We start from the raw sequence: 27239 nt of genomic DNA, 5'->3' as shown, positions 1-27239 counted from the left end.
AAAGCGGAGATACTGCACCAATGGATCGTGGATACAATAGACAAGATCACCCCAGAAAAACCGTTCACCCCGTCAAAAAAAAGAGCAATGGCAAAATGGTTCACCCCACTATTAAACATGAAAAAGGAAAACAAAGAGGGAATTGGAATGGAGGAAAGACTACAACCCAAGGAAAAAAACACTACCAGAAACCAATCCGCGCATACAAGAAGGAAATTCAAAAGGCAAAGAGAAGACACTACGATGACAGAATCAACAATGCCACCAACACACAAAAATAAATGTTTAGCATTAATGAAGAAAGAAACCCACCAGGCTGTGATAACACCCCAACCCCCTCAGAAAAACTATGCAATGACCTGGCAGACCACTTCAAAAAAGAAATCAATGACATCCGACAAACCATACAAAAGCGACCAACCACAACACACAACCCAACGTACCCAACACAGAATCACAGCACAAACTCCAAAGCTTTCCTGAAATATCAGCAGAGGCATTCGCAATGCTGGTAAGACGAAGCAAGAAAGCGGGATCACCCATGGACCCCTGTCCCCAAGACAACTACAAATCAATCCTCACGCAAGGATCGCCAGCAGCACACTACAGAAACCTTCTAAATCTTTCACTATCAACAGGGACTGTACCGAAGATCTTCAAATAAGCATACATCAAGCCACTCAAAACACAAGTGTTGACGTAGATGACCTTTCCAACTACAGGCCGATCTCGAACATACCCTACCCAGCAAAACCTCTAGAAACCTACGTATATAAACTAACCCAAGAACACGAACACCACCTGCTGGACCCAAGCTCAAATCGGTTTCAGACCAGCGAGAGGAACAGAATGAGCCTTACTATCCATCTGGGATGATCTCAAAACTAACGCAGACTCAAACACTACCTCAACCCTTATTCTGCTCAACCTCTCTGCAGCCTTTGACACAGTTAACCACGACACCCTAACCAAAAGATTAGAAGACATAGGCATAACAGACACAGCACTACGCTGGACCAAATCATTCCTAGCAGACAGAACAGAAACCGTATGGATAAAACCTTTCAAATCAACTCCACGAGTTAACGACTGTGGAGTGCCGCAAGGATCCTCACTATCTCCACTATATTTCAACATCTACCCAACTCTGGTTATCAGAATCTTCAAAAAATACATGCTACAATTACGCAGATGACACTCGGATCATCTATAAAATCAAAGACACCGATGCCGACCACTCAACCCTAAACGACTCTCTAAAAGAAGTCTTCAGCTGGATGGATGCCAACAACCTGAAAATCAACCCATGAAAGACAGAAATCATGATCGTATCCAAAGACCAAGAGAGAAACCACCATCCCATGGCCCACGGAAATGGGAAACGCACCAACACCATTGAAGGTAGTAATGGATAACACCCTAACCCTGGAACCACAAATGCAACAGTGAAGAAATGCTTTTTCCTCCTGCTGACGCCAAGGAGAATTCTACCTTTCCTCTCCTTCACGCACAAAACACTCATTATCGTCGCCCTAATCATGTCAAAAATCGACTACGCAAACGGCCTCTACCTCGGAATACCAGAATACCTCCTGAAGAAACTGCAATGGATCCAAAATGCAGCAGCAAGACTAATCCTCAAACTATCCAGAAGAGACCACATCACTCCAGTCCTAAAAGCACTACACTGGCTCCCAATAAAACATTGCATCACCTTCAAAACAATGTGCATAACTCACAGGGCAATCAGCGGACAAAGAGCAGAATTCCTACAAAAGAAAATAAGTCTACAAACCATCGAGACCCCTCCGATCAAGCAATGAAATCCACCTGGAACTAAAACCATACCTTAAGAAAAAACTTGGAGGCACCTCCTTCTACCACTTAGCCGCAAAAACCTGGAACAACATCCCAAAAGAAATGAGAAACGCCAAAGATCACCTAAAATTCAGAAAATCACTACAAACCTGGCTCTTCAACACCGCAGACTAAATCTGAAAACCAAAACCGAAAAGGATGACTAAACCGGAAAGGAGATGGACATCCCCAACCCGAGAGGGTAACTCACACGGCACCTGTACGGATGACACCAGTTAGACTGGAACGCAGGCGGCGCGCACAGAGACTGAGTCAACCTCCCCAGACAATCCCACCAACACTTTGCCCGCCATTAGTTACCGCCAGATACCACAGTGGTATGGAATTGTCAAGATATTGGCAATCAACACACTACATGAGAGGTTGACATGGGCAGGTACACTGGCCACAGGAGTATGAAGGGAGAATAAGGGGAGCCATGAAAGAGCATGTCAGAGGTGGGGGCCAGAGGAGTAAGGAACCTTATATGCAAGTCAGGCCCAGATCTGGACAGAGACGCATCAGGGAAGACCACGCAAGCCAAGTGCCTCAATTCGGGATAGAGAGGCAAACTAACCAACCCTACTAACAATTTCCCCTTCTGCATACACCTCTCAAACTCCAAATCAAACCCATCCAAACCTACAGCACAACAAACCGCACAAACTTCACTTCACTACACTGCAACAACAAAACAAACACTTCTCCAGCATGGATTCACATGCTCATCAATATTCCTAGTCAGGCTGGGAATCCTCGGTAAAGAAAAAAATCAGTTTCATTTTCGTTTCTGAACTGTCTTTCTACTAAAAACCAATCGCTGAGCTCTGGGTCATACTGCTCCCAGCCAATGACTACCCTCTACCTAAGCCCCTCCTCTGGCAGCCATCTTCAGATTTTTACCACACGTTCAAGTGTTGGGAGTCCTCGTGCTATAGCTCTCGAGCTTTTACTGCATTTGCGCTCTTTTTTCAAAGAGATTTCCTCATTTTTCAGTTAAATCGAGCCTCAAGCTCCACTGTTCTACTTCCGATCAACGCGGACCCGTTTCAGAATTTTCCACGCCCCTCAAGGGGGAAGTTTTCATCGAGTTGCACTTCTTGGAGGATTCCAGAACCGAGGCCTACCTTGGACATGGCCCAGGACAAGGGAAGCTTGATGCCCGGATCCATGCTGTTCAGGAACTGCCCTGGATGCGGGTTACAGAATGTTTTCAAGGAGGAAGAGCATTCGAGATGTGTCTACTGCCTTCATGAGGACAAGACGCATGTGGAAAAGGACTGTGCGTTCTGCAAGACCCTATCGGAACGGACCATGAGGGATCGTCGTACCCGCCTCGCCAGCTGGCTGGAGAAGGGCCCAGCAGGTGAGAAGAAAAGGTCCGAGCGGTCTTCTAAGTCCTGTGAGGGCGCCCTGGCGACGAGGGCCCAACAGAAAGCTAAGCACTGCGAGTCCGCGGGCACCAGGAGCGCCGAACAATCGGGCACTTCACCTGCCAGGCAGGGAGCGCCTTCTCCGGCACCATCAACCACGAGCCAACGCTCTGGTTCGGGGAAGAGGAAATCCGAGAACCCGGATAAGCTTCTGGAGAGGCCCCGGTTGATCTCGAAGGGAGCCGAGGGGGAGCAAGGCGGTGACCCTCCCCCCAAGGTGAAGGCCTAGGAAGCACCTAAGGTGGTGAGGGCCCTGATCCAACCGGCAAAGGCCTCTATCGAGGGAGTCACAGCGGCCTGGCGAAGCCGGCGGAGACTACGCCAGTGGAGGTGAACTCGGGGCCCAGAGTTTCCCTGCCACCGTGGAGGGAATCCTCTTTCCAGCCCATCGACAAGACCCCAGTGGAAAAAGGGGGGGGGGGGTGGCCATTGCGGACACGGATTCAGCCTCTGAGGAGGAGCTGGTGGAAGCCGTGAAGGGCCTCAACGAGAGGTTCGAGGAGGTATGATCCCACGGGAGAGATCCTGCTGATGTGATCGAAAGAAAGGGACGAGGACGACGACGAAGGCCCAGTGGAGGAGCAGCCATCCCACCCATCGCAGCCCTTGCCCGAGCCTCAGGACAGCTCGCCGGCCATTTTGTTGGCAATCCAATCCTTATGCACCGAGATAAGGACGAGATTACCACGAACCCCGGCGGAGGATCCAGAACCAGGACTGTCGGGAAGCCCTCCGAACAAGTGGAGAAGAGTCGGCCCAGCCCCGCCCTTTGTGCCCACAAGGCCTGTGGAGCCCTCATTCCCCTCGCCGGACCCCCGAGATGACACGGCGACGGATACAGCGACGGGACGGATGACGACGGTGGTGACAACGGGACGGACCTTCCATCACCACCCCTTCTGGCTTCTCCCGACGAAATTGGCTCTTTCCATGCCATGATCGCCAGGGCATCCGAGCTCTTCCTGCTCTGCCCGGAGGAACAGAAGAAGGAAGGCTTCCTCTACCAACGGCGGTAGGCCCGGAGAAAGACTGTCCTCGCGGTACCGTTACTCAATGATATCTGGGACGAGGGACTTGCCGTCCTGAAGGACCCTTCCACGACGCCCGCCAAGAGGGGCCGGTACGAGAAGTACCGGGTCCCTGATGCCGACCCCTTGTGCCTCCAGGGCCCAGCCTACACTGGATTCAATCGTCTCAGCAGCAGCCAAGAAGCAAGCGGCGGGTGCGGTGGCTTCAACGTCCACTTCCCCACCGGACGGCGAGGGAAAGAAATTGGACGCCATGGGGCGACGGGTCATCTCGTCGGCAGCGACTACAATTAAGGCCGCCAACGCCTTAGCGATTGTGGCCCGTTACGATAGGGAGCTTTGGTACAAGATAGCTCCCCTGCTGGACTTCCTACCAGAGGGCGGAGGCCCTAGAGATTCTGCAGGAAGGGGAGTTGGCGTCGGACCACGCCATACCGGTGGCAACATACATTGCCGACACATATCTCACCAGTTAGGCAACAGTGTTTGCCTTAGATGACGAGGGGATGGCTGAAGGCGACGGACTTCCGTCAGGACGTTCAGACCAGGGTGTTGGACATGCCGTTCGACGGCAACAACCTGTTTGGAAAGGTGGTAGATGAGTCGCTCCAGGCCATCAAGACCGACACTGAGGCGGCCCGAGCCCTGGGAGTCCTACAATGACGGCCCTTTTGGAGCACTGGAGGGAGACAAGGGGCCTCCAAGGGATCCAGCAGTGGCTCCTCTACGTACCGCCAGGCGGCCTGCTTCTCGTCCCAGGAGGCCTACAGAGGTCACGGCAAACAAGGAGGATCTTGCCGCCGTCGTCAAGGAGGCCAAGGCGGCAAGGCCACCTCCAAACAAGACTGAACTGGCCGTAGCGTCGGGCCCACACCGGAGCACCCCGGTGAGAGGCCGGCTGATGAAGTTAGTCAGCGTGTGGGAGTCCATCTCCACCGACCGTTGGGTGCTGGATAGCCTGGCCCGCGGGCACTCACTAGAATTCCTGAAGTGTCCCTGCATTCCTCCGTGGCCAAGAAGGAGAATCGCGTCCCTCAACTGCTGTTGGAGGTAATGGCGATGCTCAAAGGTGCCATCGAGCTCGTCCCCAAGTGGCTCCGGGGCTCTCGAGTATACTCAAGATAATTCCTAGTCGGAAAGAAGACAGGCGGTTGGCGCCCCATCCTGGACCTAAGTCGGCTAAACAAGTTCATCAAGTCACAGAAGTTCAGGATGGTCACCCTCCAGCACGTGCTGGGACAACTGTAGGAGGGCGATTTACTATCGTCGTTGGACCTGGAGGATGCTTACTTCCACATCCCCATTCTAAAAGGACACTGAAAGTTCCTCACGTTTGTAGTCCAGGGTAGTCACTACCAATTCAGAGCTCTGCCGTTCACATTGAAGTCGGCACCCAGGGTGTTTACCAAGTGCCTAGCACCAGTGGCAGCGTGGCTGCGCCTGCAGGGGATCCATGTCTACCCCTACCTGGACGACTGGCTCATCCGTGCAAGGACAAGAGAACTCGCCGTCAAGCACACAGCAAGGACCGTCCGCCTACTCACGGAGCTGGGATTCGCCATCAACTACCCCAAATCCCACCTGGTTCAGTCACAGGTGGCACTGTTTCTGGGAGCGAAGCTCGACACAGTGGAGCGATTGGCGTCTCTGTCGGAGGAGAGGACGAAGGCCATTTTGGGCAAGGTGCAGCGTCTGCTAGCCACCGACCTGGCCAGGGTGAGGTCCATCTAGTCCCTCCTCAGGATGATGTCCTCATGCATCTACCTAGTGCGCCTTTGCAGACTACGGATGCGTCCGCTACAAGAGTTCCTCGACACCCGCTGGATGCAGGCGGCGGGCAGCTTCGAAGACAGGATCCCGCTCAACGAGGTCTTCCGTCGGGCGATTCAGTGGTGGGCCACCCGTGCGCACCTCACGGCAGGCACGGACTTTCAGACCCCGGCGTATCAGGAGACTGTGATGACGGATGCCTCCCAGTAGGGATGTGGTGCTCACACCAGAGATCTCCACGCAAGAGGCCTTTGGCTCCCGGAATAGAAGTCTCTTCACATCAACATCCTGGAGCTCCGGGCCATGTTCTGGGCGCTCAGATCGTTCCTCAAGGGCAAAGTGGTGAGGATTTTCACCAACACCACCACCACAGTGTTCTACATCCGGAAGCAGGGAGGCACCAGATCCCCAGCCCTGTCCAAGGAGTCCCAGGATCTGTGGCACTGGGCCGTCGCCCAAGGGATGTTTCTGGTTCCATTCCACCTGGCAGGAATAAAAAACACAATCGCCGACTCACTCAGCAGGGAGCTACGCTCGTGCCACGAGTGGGAGCTACGCCAGGATCAGGTGGATCGGCTCTTCCGACGTTGGAGTGAACCCCAGATCGACCTGTTCGCGACAGCGACGGAATTCCAAGTGCCAGAGGTTCGCCAGCAGGTTTCCCCAGCCGAGGAGCATGGGTGGTGCTTTCTTCCCCTGGGACGGCCTGTTCCTGTACGCGATGCCGTTGCTGGTCCGTCTCATCAACCAACTCAAGAGGTCCCGGTGCAGGATGATCCTCGTCGCACCGGCGTGGCCGAGACAAATCTGGTTCCTGGACCTTATGGGCTAGTCAACGTCCCCACCAGTCAAGCTGCCGACGGACGCGGATCTTCTCTCCAGAGAAGGAGGCGCCATTCTTCATCGCGACCCAGAGTCGCTGAACTTGCAGGCCTGGCTCCTGCAGCACTAGAGTTTGGAGGGTACGATATCCCGGCAGACTGCAGAGAGGTTCTTGCAAAGGCCAGGGCGTCCTCAACTCTCGTGCTATGGACATAAGTGGAAGAGGTTCTCTGTCTGGTGCTGTGCACAGAAGATTAACCCTCTTAGGATTACGGCACCTCAAGTGCTACCATACCTACTGTCGCTGGCCAAGGCTGGGCTAGCTCACGCTTCCATCAAGATACATCTGGCAGCGATCTCCCGATACACCAGAACTACAGGACGGCCGGTCTGTGGCCTCATCGACTGGTGAAGGAATTTATGAAGGGACTGTTCCGGTCATTCCCGCCGGTCAAGGCTCCAGCCCCGGCATCGGAACTCAACGTGGTGCTGACCAGGCTCATGGGACCGCTATTCGAGCCTTTGCATTCGGCTCTGTTGAAGTTACTGTTGTGGAAGAAAGCGTTCCTTGTGGCCATCACATCCGCACTACACGTGGGAGAGATTCAGGCCCTATCCTGCCAGCCTCCATACTTGATTTTTCACGATACGAGGGTGGTGCTGAGGACGCACCCCTCTTTCATGCCCAAGGTGCTGTCGGACTTCCATCTTAACGAGCCCTTGGTATTGCCAGTTTTCTTTCCGTCGCCTTCGTCGCCGGCCGAGAGGACTTTGCACTCGCTGGAGGTAGCTAGAGCGCTTAAGTTGTACGTGGACCGAACGAAGAGTTTTCGGAAGACATCACAGCTATTTATGAACTTTGGACCTGTGAACCAAGGGAAGGCTCTCTCGAAGGCTTCCATTTACAGATGGCTCTCCGGCTGCATCATGCACTGTCATCGGTTGGCCAACCAACGGTTGCCCGGCTGTCCGAGAGCCCATACGACAAGAACGATCGCTGCTACGACGTTTTTGTCTGGTGTGCCCCTGCTGGACATCTGCAGGGCTGCTACGTAGAGGTCGATGCACACCTTCACGAGATTCTACTGTGTCGACCGGGATACCAGGGAGGAGTCCAGAGTCGGCCAAGCAGTGCTGCACAACCTGTTCGCTTGAATGTGAGCCGGGTGAAGAGGTAAGAGATGCTTAATGTTGAGCCTTGCCACCTCCCGTGGTTGTGCATGTGCGTACTGCTATGGATTCTTTATTCATGAGCATGTGAATCCATGCCGGACCCCATGCTGGAGAAGGAACAATTTACTTACCTGTAACTGTTGTTCTCCACCATGGGTCTGGCATGGATTCACATGTGAACCCTTCCGTCTACACCTCTGCAGCTCTTCTCTTTGCTACCAAATCTGAAGATGGCTGCCAGAGGAGGGGCTTAGCTAGAGGACAGTCATTGGCTGGGGGCAGTATGACCCAGAGACCAGTGATTGGTTGTTAGGAGAAAGACAGTTCACAAGTGAAACTGATGTAGTCTTTACCGAGGATTCCCAGTCTAATGGGGAATATTCATGAGCATGTGAATACATGCCAGACCCATGCTGGAGAACAGTTACAGGTAAGTAACTTGTTCCATCTCCTTTGTCTACTTACTTATGTAACATTGTCACCCTCACTACAATTAATGGTTGGTGGCAGTGGTTTAATTTTCCTACCATTGTGCGTTTTTACCACAGGCTGAATCCTCTATGACAGTTTTGTACCCATGGGTGCCCATTTTGTCAAAATGGCCCGAGCTTCTTTTTTTGCCATTTCGTGCTTCAGGTCTTTCTTGGGTTTTACTGTGCTCCAAACCAGGTTTGGTCCGTTTGTTCATTTTGTCTTTGTCAGGCTTCATTGCTGGAAACCCACCTCTGGATCCAGTGTGTCTGGGAGGGCAGGAAGCGAGAGAGGTGCCCGAAACGCCTTGTGCTTTGTCTCCTTAGTTACCTGAAATCACCCAAAGGTGATTGGCTGGCTGTCCTTGGAGGACAGCCACCCTGCTGTGCGAGTGACAGCTAGGCTGCGAATGAATGGGAGTAACCTGCATAAAAGGCCAGTTCTCTTGGACATGAGGCCGAGTCGACCACTGGACGAAGAATCCGAAGAAAGAAACTGGAAGAGAAGCTTGCTGCACTCTACTGGACCGTTGGTTTGCCCGGTGAAGCCCTGCTGCAGTGCTGAAGCTTCAGATTTCATATCTAGAGAAGCCCGGAACAAACGACTTCTCCCCATGGGTTGGTGGGACCCATCGACCCCAAGACTAACTTGACTGGAATCCCTCTCCCTGCTGGCTGTACTACTTTGCTGCTGCTGGAATTGAGTGCCCGAGGACAAGAACACCATTAATGAGTGCATCATATTTAACCCCTTAAGTGCCAAGGGCGAGGTATCTCCTCCTTGGATTACCTCCCAGTTGCCAAGGACGAGATACCTCGTCCTTGACACTTGAGGGGTTAATGGAACAGAAAACCTTAAAAGGCATTGAATGGCGAAATACCAAAATCGCCAAAAAAAACCTTGGCGGGGGGGAATCCATGGGAGTTTAAAGGTTAAGCCAGACCCAAGCGCCAGGAAGATCCCAAGGACCCTCTCGAAGCAGGATGACCCAAGCCTGAGCCATCTGAACAGTGCTGGAACCCAGAAGCAAAGGGAGCCCATAAGGTGTCCAAGAACTGCCGTGGTGCTATTGACGGTAGCTGAAACTGCAAAGTGCTGCTTATTTGGAAAGAGCCCATTGCTGCCGCTGAACTTCATACCGTAGTGCAGAAGTCCCCAGATGTCCTCCATCTTGTTCCCACGACTGAGGCCCATGAACACAGGATCTGCAGGACTGCAACAGGAACAAAAGTCAGATGGGATCCTCTTCTTCCAACCTAAGGTACTGTCTTGACTGAAGGGATACTTAACTTTTTTGGTCTGTAGCTTGTCTCTCACTGGAGACTTACAGTAGCTGCTTTTTCTGCAGCTTTGCTTTCACAAGCCTTACAGCTTGTGGCCCAACAGTGATACCTTTCTTCAAACTCTCTATATAACCTTGTGCAAGACTTTAGTGCCATCTACAAGAAGTGCCTCAGCTCTCCTAGAATTTGTTCAATTGACTTTGGCTGTCCTGGCTCTCTGTAAACTCTTCTGACCGATTGACTTTGTGTTAACTGTCCCTCATAGGTGGTACATAAGTTACTTGTATTGCTGGGAAAGGGTTAACCTATACTTGGGGGTTGTAAAGTACTTACCTGTTCAGAGAACTTGTTAACCTTTGTTTCCTTCCCTAACCTTTTCCTTTTCCACAACCTCAGTATTGCATTTGTGTCAGAAGTGATATATCAATATCCAGTTTCCTAGCAATTGAAGTCCCCTCTGGGTGTAGGAAGTGTGTGTGTGTGTGTGTGACACATCCCAAAAGGGCATCTACTTCCTTAACTTGAATCTGAGGAAGTGTTTTTGAAGTGTATTTTATATTGTTGCATATTCCCCTTGCCAAAGAAGGCTTATATAAAACTGAGTGTTAAATAATTATTTTAGTTGATAACCTTGAGTATAAGTGTTATGTGAACATCCATGTTGCATCTCTACAGCTCACAATTACCCCTCTTGAGAGAAGTCTGGCTGCTCAGTCACTCTAACAACTTGTGTAGCACATACCTATACCAATAGATGGGCATCTGTTGCCACGAGGACAAGGTTGGTGTAGTCTCCCACAAGGTTACTACATACCATCTTGCCTAACACTTCATGTAGCTGTTTGATATATAGGGAGCATTAGTGAACTACAGGTATTCGAGCCTTTCTTAGCATACATATGTTTTATGCACACACATCTCTCCAAATGTAATCTAAAAATCTCATGCTAACCAGTCAATGGAGCTTCCATAACTCACAAAACAGTGGTGAGAGAGCTCTACACACTGTGTGGAGAGCAGTGATCTATCTTCACAAGGCATTAGAGTTGCAAAAGACCAGCCAATTCCTTGTTTACTACTGGTAGGGAGGATGACCATGTCAACAAGGCCACAATCTCTAGATGGATTGTCAAGTACATAGCACTTTGCTACTTAATTGCAAATAACCTTTCCTTTCAAACCTAGAGCTCATTTTACACACAGCACAGGAGCCACCCTTGGTTTTGTAGCCAATGTGCCACTGAAGATTTGGAAACCGCTAACTTTGATTTCATTGTACACCGTCACACTAGACTACTGTATTGCTACACAGCCAGGATCAGACTCTCAGTTGGAACAGGCAGTACTTAAAACACCCTTTGTCAACATTCCCGAGTTGCCCACCACATGCTTTTCAGGAAATGCTTGCTAATGCATGCAAAGTGTGCATCAGAGCAAATTCATGAGCTCCAGAAGACAAATGTACTTACCAGTAATCTTTTCTGAAGCTTGCACCTGCTTACAATCAAATGTGACCTCCCTGCCAGAGAGCAATGGTACAATACAATAGGTATAAATAATGCAAAAAACTGTGATGCCAACACATCTCACAAATTGCAGGCCTGAAAAGGAAACGGTCTGAGGATGTTAATGGGTGAGTGATTTCAGTAGCAATGCATGCAGCATAGGCATAGTGTGACGGGAAGGCCCTGTCGACGCCCATTTTTTGTACTGGAAAAAGCAAATGTCCTGCACCATACCGCCCTCTAGATGGCTGACTATGATAATCATGTGATTCTAATCGGATGCACACTTAAACTGATGAGTAATTTGAGGCTTGAGAATCTTTTGATATTCATATGCTTTGCATAGGCCATCTAGTGGTTGGCTCAGAGTATTAAATGGCGTTTTTTTTCGAATAAGAAAAAAGGGCGTTAATGGAGGAGTTCCTGTAGGACTATCCATATCCTAAATCCATCAGGCCTAATGATCCTTCATCCGCCAATGTCCTATTTTAAAAAACAAATTGTTTACACCTTTTGTTTGGCCACAAATTCCAGGAGGGGAATACAACCCATCACTGTGTTGGGGACGATTCAGTCAATTGACGCCGGAGAGAGGCATGTTTTAAGGTGTTAAACCACCTCCACAAAGTAGAGCGAGTCGGGGGGCATTCATCACTATTGTTTGGGGCATACGGAATGCCTTGATTGCCCACCCTTTACCTGGGTTATGCTCTGTTCCCAAACCCCCCTTATGAAGAAATCTGGTTTCCATTTTTTCTTGGGTGCTGATCTTCAATCGGAAAAACATGCACTAAGCGTGCAAAAACTGATTTGCAAGGGACCACGCAGAGGATTGGTTCTGGGCATGGCAAACGTGTACCCAAACCCCTTAGGAAGAGCAATCAAGAGCACCAGGTGGCATACCCCATTCGATTAGCATCGGTCCAGGGTGGGATCATCACTCAGACTTGGGCCCCTAGACATCCAGGTTCAGGCACTGGGGTTTTCTGCAAACCTGAGTGCCATTTGTAGTGGCTCCAGCAAGCAAGGCCTTGCAGCTTACTCCATTCTCAGATGACCCAGTATCATTTTGAGCGATGAAGAAAGTCCCCTGGCAACAGGCGCTGGCCACTCCAATAAATCTAGACATGAACAATATCACGCGGGGAGGTGCTCAAAGAGCGCTGAGAAACTGGTATTGGCACCGAAGCACAAGGTGTTGGGCTGAGCACAAGCATCAGCACATTAGGTGCAGGCCCTGCAAAACGCACTCCACACATCCTTCACAAAAACATGAATTCGGAAAGGGGGTCTAAAGAACAGTGCATCCACGCAACACCCTACGCAGACATAAAAAAAATGCATGTACTCCAAGGGAGGACTTTAATCTTCCTCAACAAAGTAAGAAATGTGGCTACTCTAGTCGGGTGGTTTGGGGCCGAGCGTGGGGAGTAGGAAGGAGATTGCATCAATGTCAAAACTCCAATTCAGGCATCCGCCTTGTCGGAGACGACATCTCTATACCGAATCAGTTGGTTTATGAAGCACTTCAAAGAAACCATTAATAAAAGGGCTGGTTTCTGGAGGATCATGTGTGGGTAGCGATTGATCAGGTTGTGCCCGAATACATAGACTCCAGAAAAGAGACCAATTTGAATACATTTTACTAATTGATACGTTGACATTTTTTTGAGACATTACATTTAAAAATTTCAGCTTTAGACATGCATAAACAATGGTATAAACCTAATGTGTTCACAGGACAAGAAAAATTAATTGTAAAGACAATGCAAATTAACATGTAGAGACAAACATTTTAACATAAATTGTTATAAAAATATATAATCAATGGTTACAAAAAATAGGAGGGTCCCATTTCATCTATTGGGAGCCACACGTCATATTTTCAGAACAAAACTGCTAACTGAACAGTATGAACCCTCAATACTCTGTGGGGAAGTCGGCAGTTGTTTCGTACACATGTAGCAGTTGGGAGATGCTGTTCGTGGGGTGGCCTTCTTCAGGACGGGGTACAAATTGATGGATGCTCAATAAATGGTGATTCCTGTGGATCTGTGAAATTATCAGAAATGGTTCTGTCAGTTCAAAGTGGAGTCTGTAGGGTGTATTGTACATGGTTTGTAAGAAGCTTTTACTGCTTTAGTTCTAAATAGAACCCAGTAAGGACTTACCGTACATTTGGGACTAGGCATGGTTGTCGGTCAGCTACCGCTTGTTTGTAGGATGCTCAGGCTGGTTTGGATGTCAAAGCCCACCATATACTTGGCAATATCCCAAAAAGGAAGAATGTCTGGGATCTGATCAATAGGTCTTGCATGTTAAGTGTGGGGCACTTGTGCAGTCCAGAGGTACCCGTCACCCCTTAAGCCAAATCTTAAATGAGTTAAATGTTAAAGGTATTTGTACCGCTCACGAACAGAGTTGGTCCCCAGGCGTTATGGCGGATCTGTAAGTGAGAATGTGGGATGGGTTAGTAGGTGAAGCGGAAGTAGGATAGTGAGAGGAGTAGTGTTCTGTTGGCAGCTTCAACTCTTTATACACTGGGTGCTGAACTTTGGTACGAGTATCGGATCGATGTCGGTCCTCGTGTGCTCTTGGTGCGGCTTATGTGTTGCGGTGTTGTGAAGTGCGTGCGGGTTGTTGTGTGATTTCTGAGTGAGATAAGTCTGCAGAAATGCAGTTTTTTGTTAGTGGGTTATATGAAGTTTAACATGTTAACATTCAGAACCCTGTCCGAGTGTGGTGCTCGCTAATCCTCCCAATCTCATCAGGATAGGCGAAGGGGTTACGCCTGGCAGGGTTTTAGGTTTGTATGAGGCGATCCCTGTGCTGTTCTAACGCGCTCTGTAAGTGTTCGGATTCTGAAGGAGTGAGTATTGTGGGTTGGGTTTTAGTTGGTGCGATGCGCTCTCCGTTCTATTCTAGCCAGCCCTGTAGGTGTTCTAATTCTGATGGATTCATTAATCTGGGTTGGGTGTCTATTCTCCTCCTTGGGTGTTGGAGCAGGTGTTGTGGTCTCCTTTTACAAACTTTCTATCTAGATGTGTCTGCTGTGGGTTTGGATAAGGTACGGCCGGGAGGCAGTGGATGAGTCATTTAAGGGTTTTCGTCTCGGTCTGATTTAAGTGATAAGTCTATAGTGACCTCCTTTTGTGGCTATTTCCCGTAATATCTTATGGTCTGTTGTGGGGTCCGTTCTTTGGGTTCTGTGTATGTCCATTTTGGGAGTGATCGAGGTTGGTGTTTTTATTCATCGTTGTTTAACGGGGTGGGCATTCTTGTGAGCTGCTGTTGTAGTTACGCTTTGAAGAGCCATGATTTGAGGAGTTTCCTGAATGCTAGGTGGTTTGTTGTGTTCCGTATATTCTTAGGTAGGTCATTCCAGGTTTTCGGTGCCTGGTGAGAGAAAGAGGATCCTCCGAGTTTTCTTCTGTTATAGGGTTTTGGTTCCAGGCGAATGTCGGTGCTTGATCTGTGTTCTTGTCGGTTGATGTAGGCGTAGTTTATCGCCTAGGAACTCTGCGCCTTGTTTGTGTATTGCTCTGTGCGTGATGCACATGGATTTGAACTTTATTCGCTGTTTTAAAGGTAGTCAGTGTAGTATTTTTAGCGCAGGTGCGATGTTCTCTTCTGGGTAGCTTGAGGAGTCTGGCTGCTACGTTTTGTATGCGTTGTAGATTTTTTAGAAGTTCGGGCATGCCCAGCTATAGGCTATTGGCGTAACCTACTCTGGACATGATCAGAGCGATGATGGTAAGTGTTTTGTTGGCGAACGACAGGAACGGTAGGATCCTCCTGCGAGCAACAAAATGGAAGAAACATTTCCTGAGTAGAGCATTTACTTGTGGCTCTAGAGTGAGGGTGTTATCCATCAGGACCCCTAGGTTTTTACAATTGATGATGGTGCTGGTGTGGTGCTGAAATCTCTTGGCCAGGGGATGTAGCTGATTTCTCCTCCCTTTTTTGAAACAATCATTCTCTGTTTTGCCTGGGTTGATTTTGAGGTTCATCCAGTTGAATAGGTCACTAAGGCAATTCTCTAGTGTGGTGTTTTCTTCTCGGGTGTCTTGTATGTTGAAGATTAGAGTATCGTCAGCGTAGATGTAGCACGTGAGGCTGTGTTTTTTGATGAGTTTGATTAATGGGTACATGTAGATGTTGAATAGAAGCGGGGAGAAAGATGATCCTTGTGGTACTCCGCACGTGGAATCTCTAGGTTTGGACTTGAAAGGTTTCATCCATATGGTTTCGGTTCTGTTTGTTAGGAAGGATTTGATCCATAGTTGGGCGGTGTCTGTTATTCCTAGTCCTTATAATCTCTTTATAAGGATGTTGTGGTTAACCGTGTCGAAAGCTGTGGATAGATCAAGGAGAATCAGGTCGGTTGTGTTGTCAGAGTCTGCGTTTGTTTTTAGGTCATCCCATATTGAGAGGAGAGCAGATTCTGTCCCTCTCATTGGTCTGAAACCAACTTGTCTGGTCTAGTAGGCAGTGCTCTTCTGCAAATTCTTGGATTATTTTGTAGACGTACGTTTCTAGCAGTTTGGTTATGTAAGGTATGTTGGAGACGGTTTTGTAGTTGGATAGGTCCTCCACGTTTCCTGTTGTCTTTGAGTAGCGGCTTGATGTAATCCGATTTGAAGGCCTGTGGTACTTTACCTGTTGAGATTGAGAGGTTGAGGAGATTCCTGTGGTATTCCATGGGGGCTCGTTGTTTGAGAATTGTTTAGTATATTTCCGGGGATCAGGGGTCTTCAGGAGAGCCTGATTTGTTGCTTTGGTTTACCAGTTTGACAAAAGTCTCCACTGATATTTCTAGGAAGCTTTTGTAGCTTGTTTGGATATTCCTTGTGGGTGTCTGTGGGGATTGAGGTGTGCTCGCTTGTTCTGTTTTGTATGGTATGTTGGATGGAAGTTATTGTTTCTGAAGTGGTCTCCTAGGACATCGCATAGTTTCATCAATGGAATTGGCGTGTTGCAAGCCAGTGGGTTTTTTATTTCGTTTAGAGTTCTTTTTAGGCCTTTGGTGCGTTGAAGATTCGGTGTTCATAGCGTTTCCTCTTTGCTTTTTGTATTTCCTTTTTTATATGAGCGGATCTGTTGCAGGAATTTCAATTTGTTTGCAATGGTGTTATTGATCCTCGATTCAGATTCTAGTTTTCGGGTTTTTCTTTTCATGCTGCTGAGTAGAACAATTTTGCTGTGGTTTTCTTGCGTGATGGGGTGAAGGGCTTTTCTTTGGCGATGTCATCTAGGGTTGTTGGAATCCGGGTATGGAGCAGGGCAACTTTTTTGTCTAGGTCCGCTTCTTCCATGATTGTTGCTTGTGGTTTGCTGAGTGCCAGGAGCTCGGTTAGGTTGGAGTTTTGTATGGTTCTCCAATTTCTTTTCATCATGATCGGTCGTTTTTCTTGTTGCTTCTTTGTTGGAGCCGCCGTTGTGATTATGAATGGAATGATGAGGTGGTCGCTCCAGAGTATTTGAATTGGGGTTCCGTGGTGATATCCTTGTTGGCGAAGATTGCATCAAGTGTGTGCCCTGCTGAGTGTGTTGCTCCTTTGACTAATGGTTGTAGGTTCATGGCTGCTAGTTGGGTGGTTAAGGATTTTTGTGTGGTTGTGTTTTCTTTGTCGAACCAGATGTTGAAATCTCAGAGGATGATCAGATGGTTGTACTTGATGGCTAGGATGGTGATTGCTTCCATGAAGTAGTCTATGAAGGTCCCATCGTAGGTTGGCGGTCTGTATATTAGTATGAATTTCAGGTTTGTTTTGGGGTTTACTGATAACGGATGGTTTGACTTGGTTGTGCGTGTTGCGATTACCTAATGTGAGCGCAGTTGCCATGAGGCACTAAAGGGTGCCCTAATCTATCTGGCGTGTAATGTGCTTAAAGAATAATAAGTATACTCAAGCTGAAACATCATAAAAATCGATTGGTCTGTTCGTGCATCAACAGGGGCTCGCGAATTATGGGCTGCTCTCTGAAAAAAGCTGGTCTCTTATGGAGTCAGCCGGGTGCGTGCATTTAGTATGGGGGACACGCAGAGTGGCGCTGGGACCGAGGCTAGAAAACGTAGTAGGACCGGTCTGCATGCATACAAATGTTTCACTGTGTTGCGGCAGACCCCTGGTTGTACCCACATCTCTTCTTACCTGAGCTGGATGTCATGAAACAAGGTCTCACTATGTGCTCGGCCTAAGCTTGTAGGTCCTTGCTTTACTGAGGCGGTGCACGGACCTGTGTATAAATGTTAATGCAGTTGCCTAGGCAACTGCACATGGCTGTGTTGGTGGAAACAATCTGCCATCTTGGGATGGACCAGATCCTGTTATATGGGTGTGAATGGGTTGTGCATTGAGAACGACCCATGTAGGAGGCACAAGGAGGGAAAACCTCCAACCCCTATGATAAATGGGGTAGTCTGTGTCATTGCATACAGAAATGTAGCTTGTATCTGTAAATAACAGTGCATTTTACAGTTCTGGTACATGTTTCAAAAATTTAAAGGTGTTTAGAAAATGCCCCTATATCCCATTTTAAACACCATATGCATATAGACAGTCTATGGCAGTGAACTAATAGTGCCGTTCTCCTGCATGGATTCATATGCTCATGAATATTCCCTGTCATGCTGGGAATGCTCGTTAAACGAGAACAGTTTCACTGTCACTTACTAATTGTATTTCTCCTCTAAACGAATCACTGACCTCTGGGTCATACTGCCCCAGCCAATGACTGCCCTCTCCCCAAGCCCCTCTTCTGGCAACCATCTTTAGATTTTTACTGCACATTTAAGTGTTGGGAGTTTTTGTGTTTTGTTCCGTGAGCTGTTCTACGTTTTCCCACTTTTTTAGATACAAAGGTCTATTTTTGTCAAATGGAGCCGTATGCCCTTTCGCTCCTTTGGTCGACAAGCGGGGATCAGTTTCAGTGAATTTCAACACCCCTCAATTGCAAGAATTGAAGTTTCATCGAAGATTCCAGAAGGCCATCGTGCCTACTCTGCACCATGTTGGAAGAGAAGAGTTCCCTTTTCAAGCTCTGGTCCAGCTGTGGACTGCGGAACGTGTTTGTAGAGGACAAACACCTTCTCAGTGTCTCTATCCAGACCACAGGGAAACGGATTGTGAAATCTGCCTCTGGTTCTCCTAGCAAACCATGAAGGATCGTCACAGTAGGCTGGCGACATGGCTCATCGCCAAGGCATCTGGCCTGTGCGGCAAGCGGGGGTGTGCGGCAAGCGGGGGTATGCCTCGCACAGGACCGAACGGCCCGAGGAGCAGGCTTCGAAGTCCTTTGAGGGCGCTCCATCCATGGAGGCCCAAGACACGGTCTGTTTCTGTCTGGGTCGCCGTGCAAGCGGGTCCTGCGATGGACAGGGCACGCTCATCTTCTCCATCTGCCTCCATCTCCAGCCATCGCTCCAGCTCCTCCTTGACAAGGAAATCAGCTAGCACGGCGGAGCTGCGGGAAAAGCCAGAGAAGGCGTAGGAAAAGGTGACAACCTGCCCCAGAAGGCTTAGGCGGTTCAGGTGAATTAGACTATCGAGTTGGTGGTGGCCACCGTCTTGAAGGCCAATGTTGCTGACACATTCAGGTAGCCCCAGCAATGCCTGTGTCCCTACCCCTAAGCCAGTGGAAAGGACACTATAAAAGAGAATGCCACCCCTAAGCCCGAACCCAAGCCCTCAGGATGAAAAAAAGGGTTGGCGGGGAAGGGGAGGCCTCAACCGTACTCCAGGTCACAGATATTTGTTCCTCGGACGAGGAGGACCAGGTATCTGTACACACGGTCCAGGAGGACGTGGGGGATGATGCCGACGGCAGAAACGCCGAGTGGGTTGGCGACAGTGGAAATTACAGCCCCGACCCCTGAGAGGGATGCATCGCTGGATATTCTTTCCACTCTACACACCCTGGCGTCGGAGATTCAGAAAAGGATGCCGATGACACTGCTAGCCCCGGTGGCCCCATACCAGCATCGAGAGGAAAAAAAAGCAGCACCCTAAGCCATCGCATGAACCTCCCCGATGTTTGTGGGGAGGGGCCTAGCTTTGAGAAATCTGGCCAAGAAGGATGGGCTGGAGAAAATGTACCAGATGCCGGATTCTCTTGCCCACGGACACTCGAGATCCAGCAGAAGTGTCCGTGAATACCTCCAGTGGCCCGACAGGAGCAGCACATCCCTCCGCTCCGGCAGGAAGTATCGGTCATGATAAGAAAAGAGGTGCTAGAGCTTGTTCCAAATCGACTCCAGGCCTCTGGAGTCTACTCCAGATACTACTTGGTAAAGAAGGCATGGGGGATGGAGGCCCATTCTGGACCTGCAGTGTCTCAACAAATCCCAAAAAATCAGGATGGTCACGTTGCAGCACATGCTCGCTCAACTGAAGGAAGGAGACTGCTGGAGGACGCATACTTCCACGTCCCCATTCACAAGAAGCATGGGAGGTTTCCGTGCCAAGTGTAACGCTCACCTGATTCCCGTATAGGCGCCGGTCTTGACTGGGCGTATACCGTATCTTCAAAGGTGATGTGTAACACGGCTGGCTCTTTGGGCTGGACCTCTGTGCACTGTATGTCTGACTCGAAGGGTAAGATGTCTGCAGATAGAAAATATGGGATTAAGGAACTGGGTTATTGAATGTCTCCCTCTTCTTCCCTTTCTCTTCTCCTGTAGAACCCCAAAGGTTAACGCTCTCACCTTAGGTAAGTGAACGCCGTGCTCTCCATCTGCCTCGGGGCAGGGTGCTGTAACCAGTTTCTTCACTGGATAAGGGGAGCAGGCCTCTTGACTTCAGAGGACTGCTGTCGTCGTTTACTGCACGAACGGTAAGTTTCGAGTAATTCTAATGTCTTTAAAGTCTTTAGTAATGATGTTTCTTGTTTTGCAGGGTTCCGGCGATGGCGGAGGACGGGCTGAAGTGAGTTGAAGATGGAGCCCGTGTGATGAATAGAAGCGCCTGGAAGCACGTAAGTAAGCGCTTGTTGCCTGCTTCACGATGCGCTCTAACTGTCTTTTTATTTTGCAGATACAAGTTCGGAGCGGCTGCAGGGTGCCGGAATACCCACTGGGTTAGATGTGGAAAGGAGTAATGGCACGTGAGTATTAAAGTTCCCCAATGTCTTTAAACGCACCTTGTTTTGTCTTTCAGGTGCGGGATGCAGCGCCGAAGGCCTCCAGAGCGTGCGAAGAGTTGGTAAACCTTTGTCTTTCAGATGCCGGAATGCAGCGCGAGGCGTTGGTGACAGCCGATGGACCAGGTAAGTGAAGAGCTGTCACTGAAGACCGTAATGCTAACCTGTTCTTTCTTGTCTTTATAGGTGTTGCTGAAGACTGGATTCAGGATGGTAAGCCTTTTCCTTAGGCCCAGGATCAGATGCAGAAGACACGATGAGCGTTCTGCTGCAGAGGATGCAGAATAACGCAAAGCAAGATTCATCCATCGGGTGTGGTTTAAATAGCCTCCTGTAGTGCTTAGGTGTCTCCTTCCACAGCCACGCCTAGGTAAGAAAAGAGTTCCTGCTTTCCAGAAGAGTTCCAGTGTTCTGAATCTAGGGAGTGGCTCCTGCCCCACCCAACAGGAAAAGTAGTTCCAAACAGAAGAGGATCAGAGGCTCAACTGGCAGGCAAGTAAGCAGCATGGTCTGCTGCAGGTAAGTCCACCCAAGCATTATGAGCCCGGCGCTTCCAGCGCTGGGACTGGGCATATTTATGAGCCTGGTGCCACTGGCGCCAGGACTGGGTCCAAAAGGTCCCAATTGGGACTGGTTGGCACTCGGAACCTGGGTTATGGATCTGCTTCAAAGGGAGTTGGGAAAACCCTGACCTTTTGGAAGCAGAGATCATGACACCAAGCCAAGGGAATTGGCCATCGAACACACTGCTGATGGATCTGGGGTTCTGCGTCAACTATCCAAAGTCCTGCTTGATTCCATTGCTTCCATCGATTCATCAATCGACTCAAAACTCATCCTATGCAGGATGATCCTTATTGCCCTGGCGTGGCCGAGGCAGAGTTGGTACCGGGACCACCTCAGCCCGTCACCTCTGGTCAAGCCGCCTTTGGTCTCAGATCTGCTCACCAGAGGAGGTGCAATCCTGCATCACGACACAGGGTCGCTGAATCTGAGGGCTTGGCTCCTGCAGCCTTAGAGTTCGGAGGGTACGAGTTTCCGCCAGACTGCATGCAGCGAGGTCCTTGCCAGGCCCAGAGTGTCGACTCTAAAGTGCTACGGGCATAAGTGGAAGTGTTTTGCTACGTGGTGCCAGGTGCAGAAGATCAATCCTCTGAGGGTCACAGCCCCGCAGATTCTTCCATACTAGTTTTCCTTGGCCAAGGTGGCGCTGGCACACACTTCTATCAAGGTGCATCTGGCGGCTATCTCCCGCTACCCCCGGTCTCCAGGACGGTTTTATGTTTGGTCCCACCTTCCTGTCCAAGAGTTCCTCAATGGACTCTCTTGATTGTTCACGCCAGTGACAGTGCCTGCCCTGGCATTGGAACTCAACGTGTTAATGACAAGGCTCATGCGGGTGGGGTATTCCTCTTAGAGTCTGCATCAGGCCCCTCTCTAGTACCTCTCATGGAAAACAGCTTTCCTCGTGTCAATCAACTCTGCCAAGAGTGGGTGGTATCCAGGCCCTCTCCTGCAGAAAGCCGTATGACTTTTCACGACTGGAGGGTAGTGCTGCAGACAAACCCCTCCTTCATGTTGAAGGTTCCATCGGAATTCCTTTGTTTCCTGTGTTCTTTCCAAACGTTCGTTGCTGGCTGAAAGGAATTTGCACTCCCTGGATGTGGCTTGTGCTCTGAAGTTCTATGTGGCACGTACAAAGTGTTTACGGAAGATATCAACTAATTGTGAACTTTGGTCCTGTGAATCATGGGAAGGCCTTGTCTAAGGCTTCCTTCTCCAGGTAGCTCTCCGGCTGTATCACTTACTGTCATCGGTTGGCAAACAGACTCCTGCCTCTCTGTCCGAGAGCCCATTCCACCAGAGTGATTGCTGAGATGGCTTTCCTGTCTGCTGTGCCCCTGTTGGACATCTGGGGGGCTGCCATGTGGAGGTCCACGCACACCTTCACAAGATTCTACTGCGTCAATAGGTATTCCAGGGAGGAGTCCAGTGTCGGCCAAACAGTGCTACACAACCTGTTTGCTTGAAGGTGAGCCTGTTCCGGAAGTAAAAGTAATTGCTTCTGTTGAGCCTTGCCACCTCCTGCAGTTGTGTAATGTTGTACTGCTATGTATTATTTATTCATGAGCATGTGAAGCCATGCTAGACCCCATGCTGGAGAAGGAACAAGTTACATAACTGTAACTATTGTTCTCCAGCATAGGTCTGGCATGGATTCACATGCAAACCCTCCCTCCTGCCCCTCTGTGGCTCTTTTTGGTCATACTGCCACTTTACGTGCTACCAAATCTGAAGATGGCTGCCAGAGAAGGGGCGTAGGGAATGGGCAGTCATTGGCTGGGGGCAGTATGATGCAGAGGTCAGTGATTGGTTTAGAGGAGAAATACAGTTTGTAAGTGAACGTTTTTTTTTTTGTACTGAGGATTTCTGGACCGACAGGGAATATACTAGTTAAGTCTCGTCCTCTTTCCTCTATACTGTATGGGCGTCCGTCCCTAGGGACAGGATACCGGACCTTTTTCACCAGAAAAACCTTCCCCTTCAAATTTATAGGCGTGTGACGGTGGAAGCATGTGCTACCCTGACTCCACCCACCGGTGCCTCTCCTTAGTCCCATTTTCCGCATTGACCGGAACAGGCCGTTTTCACCAGCGCTCCTGGTTTTGACCTTGCCATGTAATTCCACGCGCTCTTCCTCGGATTCTTATCTTTTTTGTCTTTATTATCTATATTACCTCCGGCGCCACGCTCCTCCTCCTCCGCGCATGTTGACTTCAGCGGGTTTCAGCAGGTGTCCAGCTTGCGAAGGACTCTTTCCCACGTCTTACCCCCACGCTCTTTGTTTCCTCTGCCTTGCCCCTGACTACGGCTGGGAGGGTTGCACCGCGTGTGACTGATTCCACACGCACTGAAGAACAGGCTAGCCAGGTGGAGAGAACTCTTCCAAACGTCGCCTCCAGAGGACTTGTCCTGCAGAGATCGAGGCCCAAGGGTGGACCGTTATTTTCCATCGCACCCCGTAAGGGCGACTCCTTACTGAGGAACCGCCCAAGCAGGAGGAACCGCTCTGGTTCTGTTACCAGCACACGCACAGAGGCTAACACAGCTACCGGCCTTATGGCCGAGTGGTCTGTGGACCCTACCGTTATCAGTGCTGAGGGATCGCAAGGTTCTTCTACCGGGTGTACACCAGATGGGCTACGCCCTAGTACCGTCTCCATGTTCGAGGGGTCACCTGCACGCAGCACTACCGGCGACAATGCCAAGGGTGATACCTCTTCGAGGCCTAGACCTGAGGTGCAGGATTGGCCTCATGCTCCAACACCAAGAGTCTTGGGCGAGGCCGTGTCCGGAGGGCCATGCACCACGACTCTGGTACGTAGCACACAGCCCGACAAAATGGTTGCCATGACCGACAACATGACCGTTTGTCTGATGCCGCTCCTAGGAACAGAGCAGGTGGGGGAACAAATGTTAAGGTGGGGGTGCTGTCAACCGGGTATGTGGCCTACAGTCTATCCATCAGCACAGGTTCCCCCTGCAACCCAGACTGAGTGTGCTCTGGCCCCAGAATCCCCCAGTAACTCCACCAGTATGCCCTGCCTCCTCTTCCGCCTCAGATGACAGGTTCTTCGAAAGGTGTTTGGGGCTGATGCGAACTGCTCAGATGGGGGCCATCCTAAGGGATGCAGTCAGGGACTTGCTCCCTCTGGTCACTCCACTGGTGCCCATAGTAATTCCTCCCTTGGCTCCGGCAACACAGGCCCCAACGCAGCCTCCGCTGCCGGCTCCTTCGAATCCGCCCCCAGTGCAGCCGATTCCGAGCCAGCGTCCGCAGCAGCCTCCGGCTCCGGTCTCCACACTGCAGTCCTTGTCACCCAACACACCTCCTCCCATGGTGAACCAGCCTGACGCCCAGCTGGATACAAACGAGGAGGACCCTGACGGGCAGTCTTCAGCAAAGGCCTTACATGACACAGGTTTGTCAGAATATCTGGGCCTTCATCATCCCGAGGTAGAGCAGCCTGAGGATGGGGTCCAGGCAGAGGTCCTTTTCCTGAGACCCCAACTAAGACGGGTGTCCCGATGCGCAAGGATGTCACTCTGGCCAAGAACGGTTTGCTCCAGCCACACACTACCCAGCCTGTCAATCAGTGCCTCGATGCAAAGTATAGACAGATGGAGGGGGATACACTCTTGCTCTCAACGCACCCCCAGCCGCTCTCATCGGTGATCGCTGCAGCGTCCCTTTACTCTAAGCCTCAGTTGTCATCTGCCACATTGTCCTCGGTGCTGCTAAGCAAGGAGGAAAAGATCTTGGAGGCTGTTAGGCAGAATTGTCAGAAATGTGCTAATTCCTTCCAACTTGGAGACCCCCAGCAACCTTGCTGGATTTTGAGGACTTGATTTTTTTAACCTGGAGAGAGTATGACGCTTTTTCCCACACTCTCGTATTTTAATGTGATTTTATACAGTGTTTCTTTTGGTTGTGGAGTCTGACAAACACCGTAGGCATAATCTTTTACATTGTGTCACACTGCTCCTTCAGTGCAGTAGCACATGGAAGTCTTTCAGATTTCCCAAAGGCTTAAATACCTTCTCTTGGATAAACTACTGTTTCCAAGAGCAGTAAAGTGAAATTGACTTTACTTACCATTGTAACTTTCTAGACCCAGCACACCCTATCTTACAATAGTGCTGGGGGGGGTTTATCTAGTATCCCCTTTGTCTAGTTTCTCATGTAACATTTTTTGTCGCCCTTTTCGCACTGAATGGCTGGTGGAAGCGTTTGCAGCTACAGTAAAGCACCCACAGGAGCAATCTTTGTCAAAATGGTGCCCAATCTTATTTTATCGCCATTTCTTTGTGGAAACTTCCTTCTTGAGATTTTCTGTGTGCCAAACCAGGTTTGCTCTGTTCATTTCGCCTTTGGCGGGTTTCAGGAGTGAAACCGGCCTCTGGCTCCAGGGTGTCTGGGGTAGGCAGGAAGTGAGGGAGGTGCCAGAAACTCCCTGTGCTTAGTCTCCTAGGAGACCTAAATGCACTCTGTGGTGATTGGCCAGCTGTCTGTCCGGCAAGGACAGCCACCCTGCCAGGTGACTGACAGCTAGGCTGGAATGAATGGGAGAAAACTGAATAAAAGGGGAATCTTTTGGCTTGGAAGGCAGAGTCGACAAGTGGACGAAGGAACAGAGAAAGAGCTTGAAGAGGACGGCTGCTGCAACTCTTGGACCGTTGGTTTGCCCGGCGAAGCCCTGCTGCGGGTCCGAATCGGCAAGTTTGCATCGACAGAGAAACCCTGCAAGGAAGACTTCCCCCTTTCAATTGGTGGGACCCGTTGACTCCCAAGTAAGCCACCTAGACACCCATCTCGGAGCTGGTTGAATTTCCTCAGAGTTACTGCAGGAAACCGTAGAGCCAGGGATAGGGACACCAGATTGTTACTTTTAAACTGGCCTAGACCTTTTGGAAGATACTCTGGACTCCCAAGAATCAGGACTGCCCGAGCCCCCTCAACAGAGTGCAGGACCTCAGGAGTCCCCCGACATCCTCCCTCTTGTCCCCACGACTGAGGCCCAGGAACAGTGAGATCTGCAGAGCTGTACTGGAACAGAAGTCTACAGCTGCATCTTCTTTACTAAGGTACTGTAAAACTAGCCTAAGAGATCTTACCTCTTACTTTGGAAGTGCTTGTAACTTCTGTAACTCACAAGTCTAATCAGCGTGTGGCCCTATGTTTGATTCTTTTTATCAAAGACTCCTAAAAACTTGTGCAGACTTTTCCATTTGTTTACCTGAAGTGCTGCATCCTATACAAAGACTTTTACCCATTGACTTTGGCTTAGCCTATTGAATTGAATGACTCTTCTCTTGCTATCTGAAGTTATTTGCCCTGCTTAAGATTTGTAATTCTTTGTGTTCTAAAAAAAAAAAAACCTATGCCTTTTACAAACTGAGTATTCTGTATGCCAACAGTAAGGTATTCATGTCCCAAGCACCCTTGTTACTGAAGTCACCTGTGGGTGTAGGTTGTCTGTGGCCATCCCAAAATGGCCTTGTTTGATCCAGAAATTCAGTGTATAGTAGTGAAGTATATTTGTGTTACTATTCTATTGCTCCCTTCTGAAGAAGGCTTTATAACTGACTGATAAATACATTAATTTTTTATGCAAGAAACCCTGAGTTTAAGTTTATTTGAATACCATTAACTGAATCTTTGTCACTCCACTACAGCTCACATTACCCCTCTTGAGATAAGCCTGGCTGCTCAGCACGCTACCAAAACTGTGTAGTACACGCCTATACCTGTAGTCAGTTGTTTGTAGTGTTCCCAGAGGGTACTGCATACAAACCTTTCCTAGCAGTAGCTAAAGACTGTCTTCAGAGCTTAAGTGCTTAATGATGGCTTCTTTTGAAGTGGCAGTGGTCTCCTATAAAGAGATTTGACTGTATACTTTTGTTTCTTCTTTTGTATTTCAAGATAGTTGTGCACGTTTCTTCAGCACAGGATATGGTGGTGGGGGCATTGGCCGCGGTCATTTTGCTTTGTAAGAAGTGCTCGCATTAAGGTACCATGAGTCAGATTATCCCATCAATCGTTAGGATTGTGTACTAAGGGCGACCAGTGCATCCTGAATAGTAGCTTGTACTTTTACTATTGGCAAATATGGGTTTTGCAAACTCGCCTTAACCCTCTGAGCTCAGCCAAAATGTAACCCATATTTTACTTGGGTTGAGAATCCAATTACCAAA

General features: G+C 49.5%; 1 protein-coding gene across 2 annotated transcripts in view; it reads left to right on the top strand.

The window, feature by feature from the left end:
* Positions 1-27239, top strand: part of LOC138580836 (serine/arginine repetitive matrix protein 2-like) — a 1087536-nt gene that overhangs the window by 765686 nt on the left and 294611 nt on the right. The gene's annotated exons all lie outside the window — the stretch shown is intronic.

Source organism: Ambystoma mexicanum, chromosome 3p, assembly GCF_040938575.1.
Source record: "Ambystoma mexicanum isolate Mex_15411 chromosome 3p, UKY_AmexF1_1, whole genome shotgun sequence".
Classification (NCBI taxonomy): domain Eukaryota; kingdom Metazoa; phylum Chordata; class Amphibia; order Caudata; family Ambystomatidae; genus Ambystoma; species Ambystoma mexicanum.
This window is presented reverse-complemented; position numbering and strand designations above follow the sequence as displayed.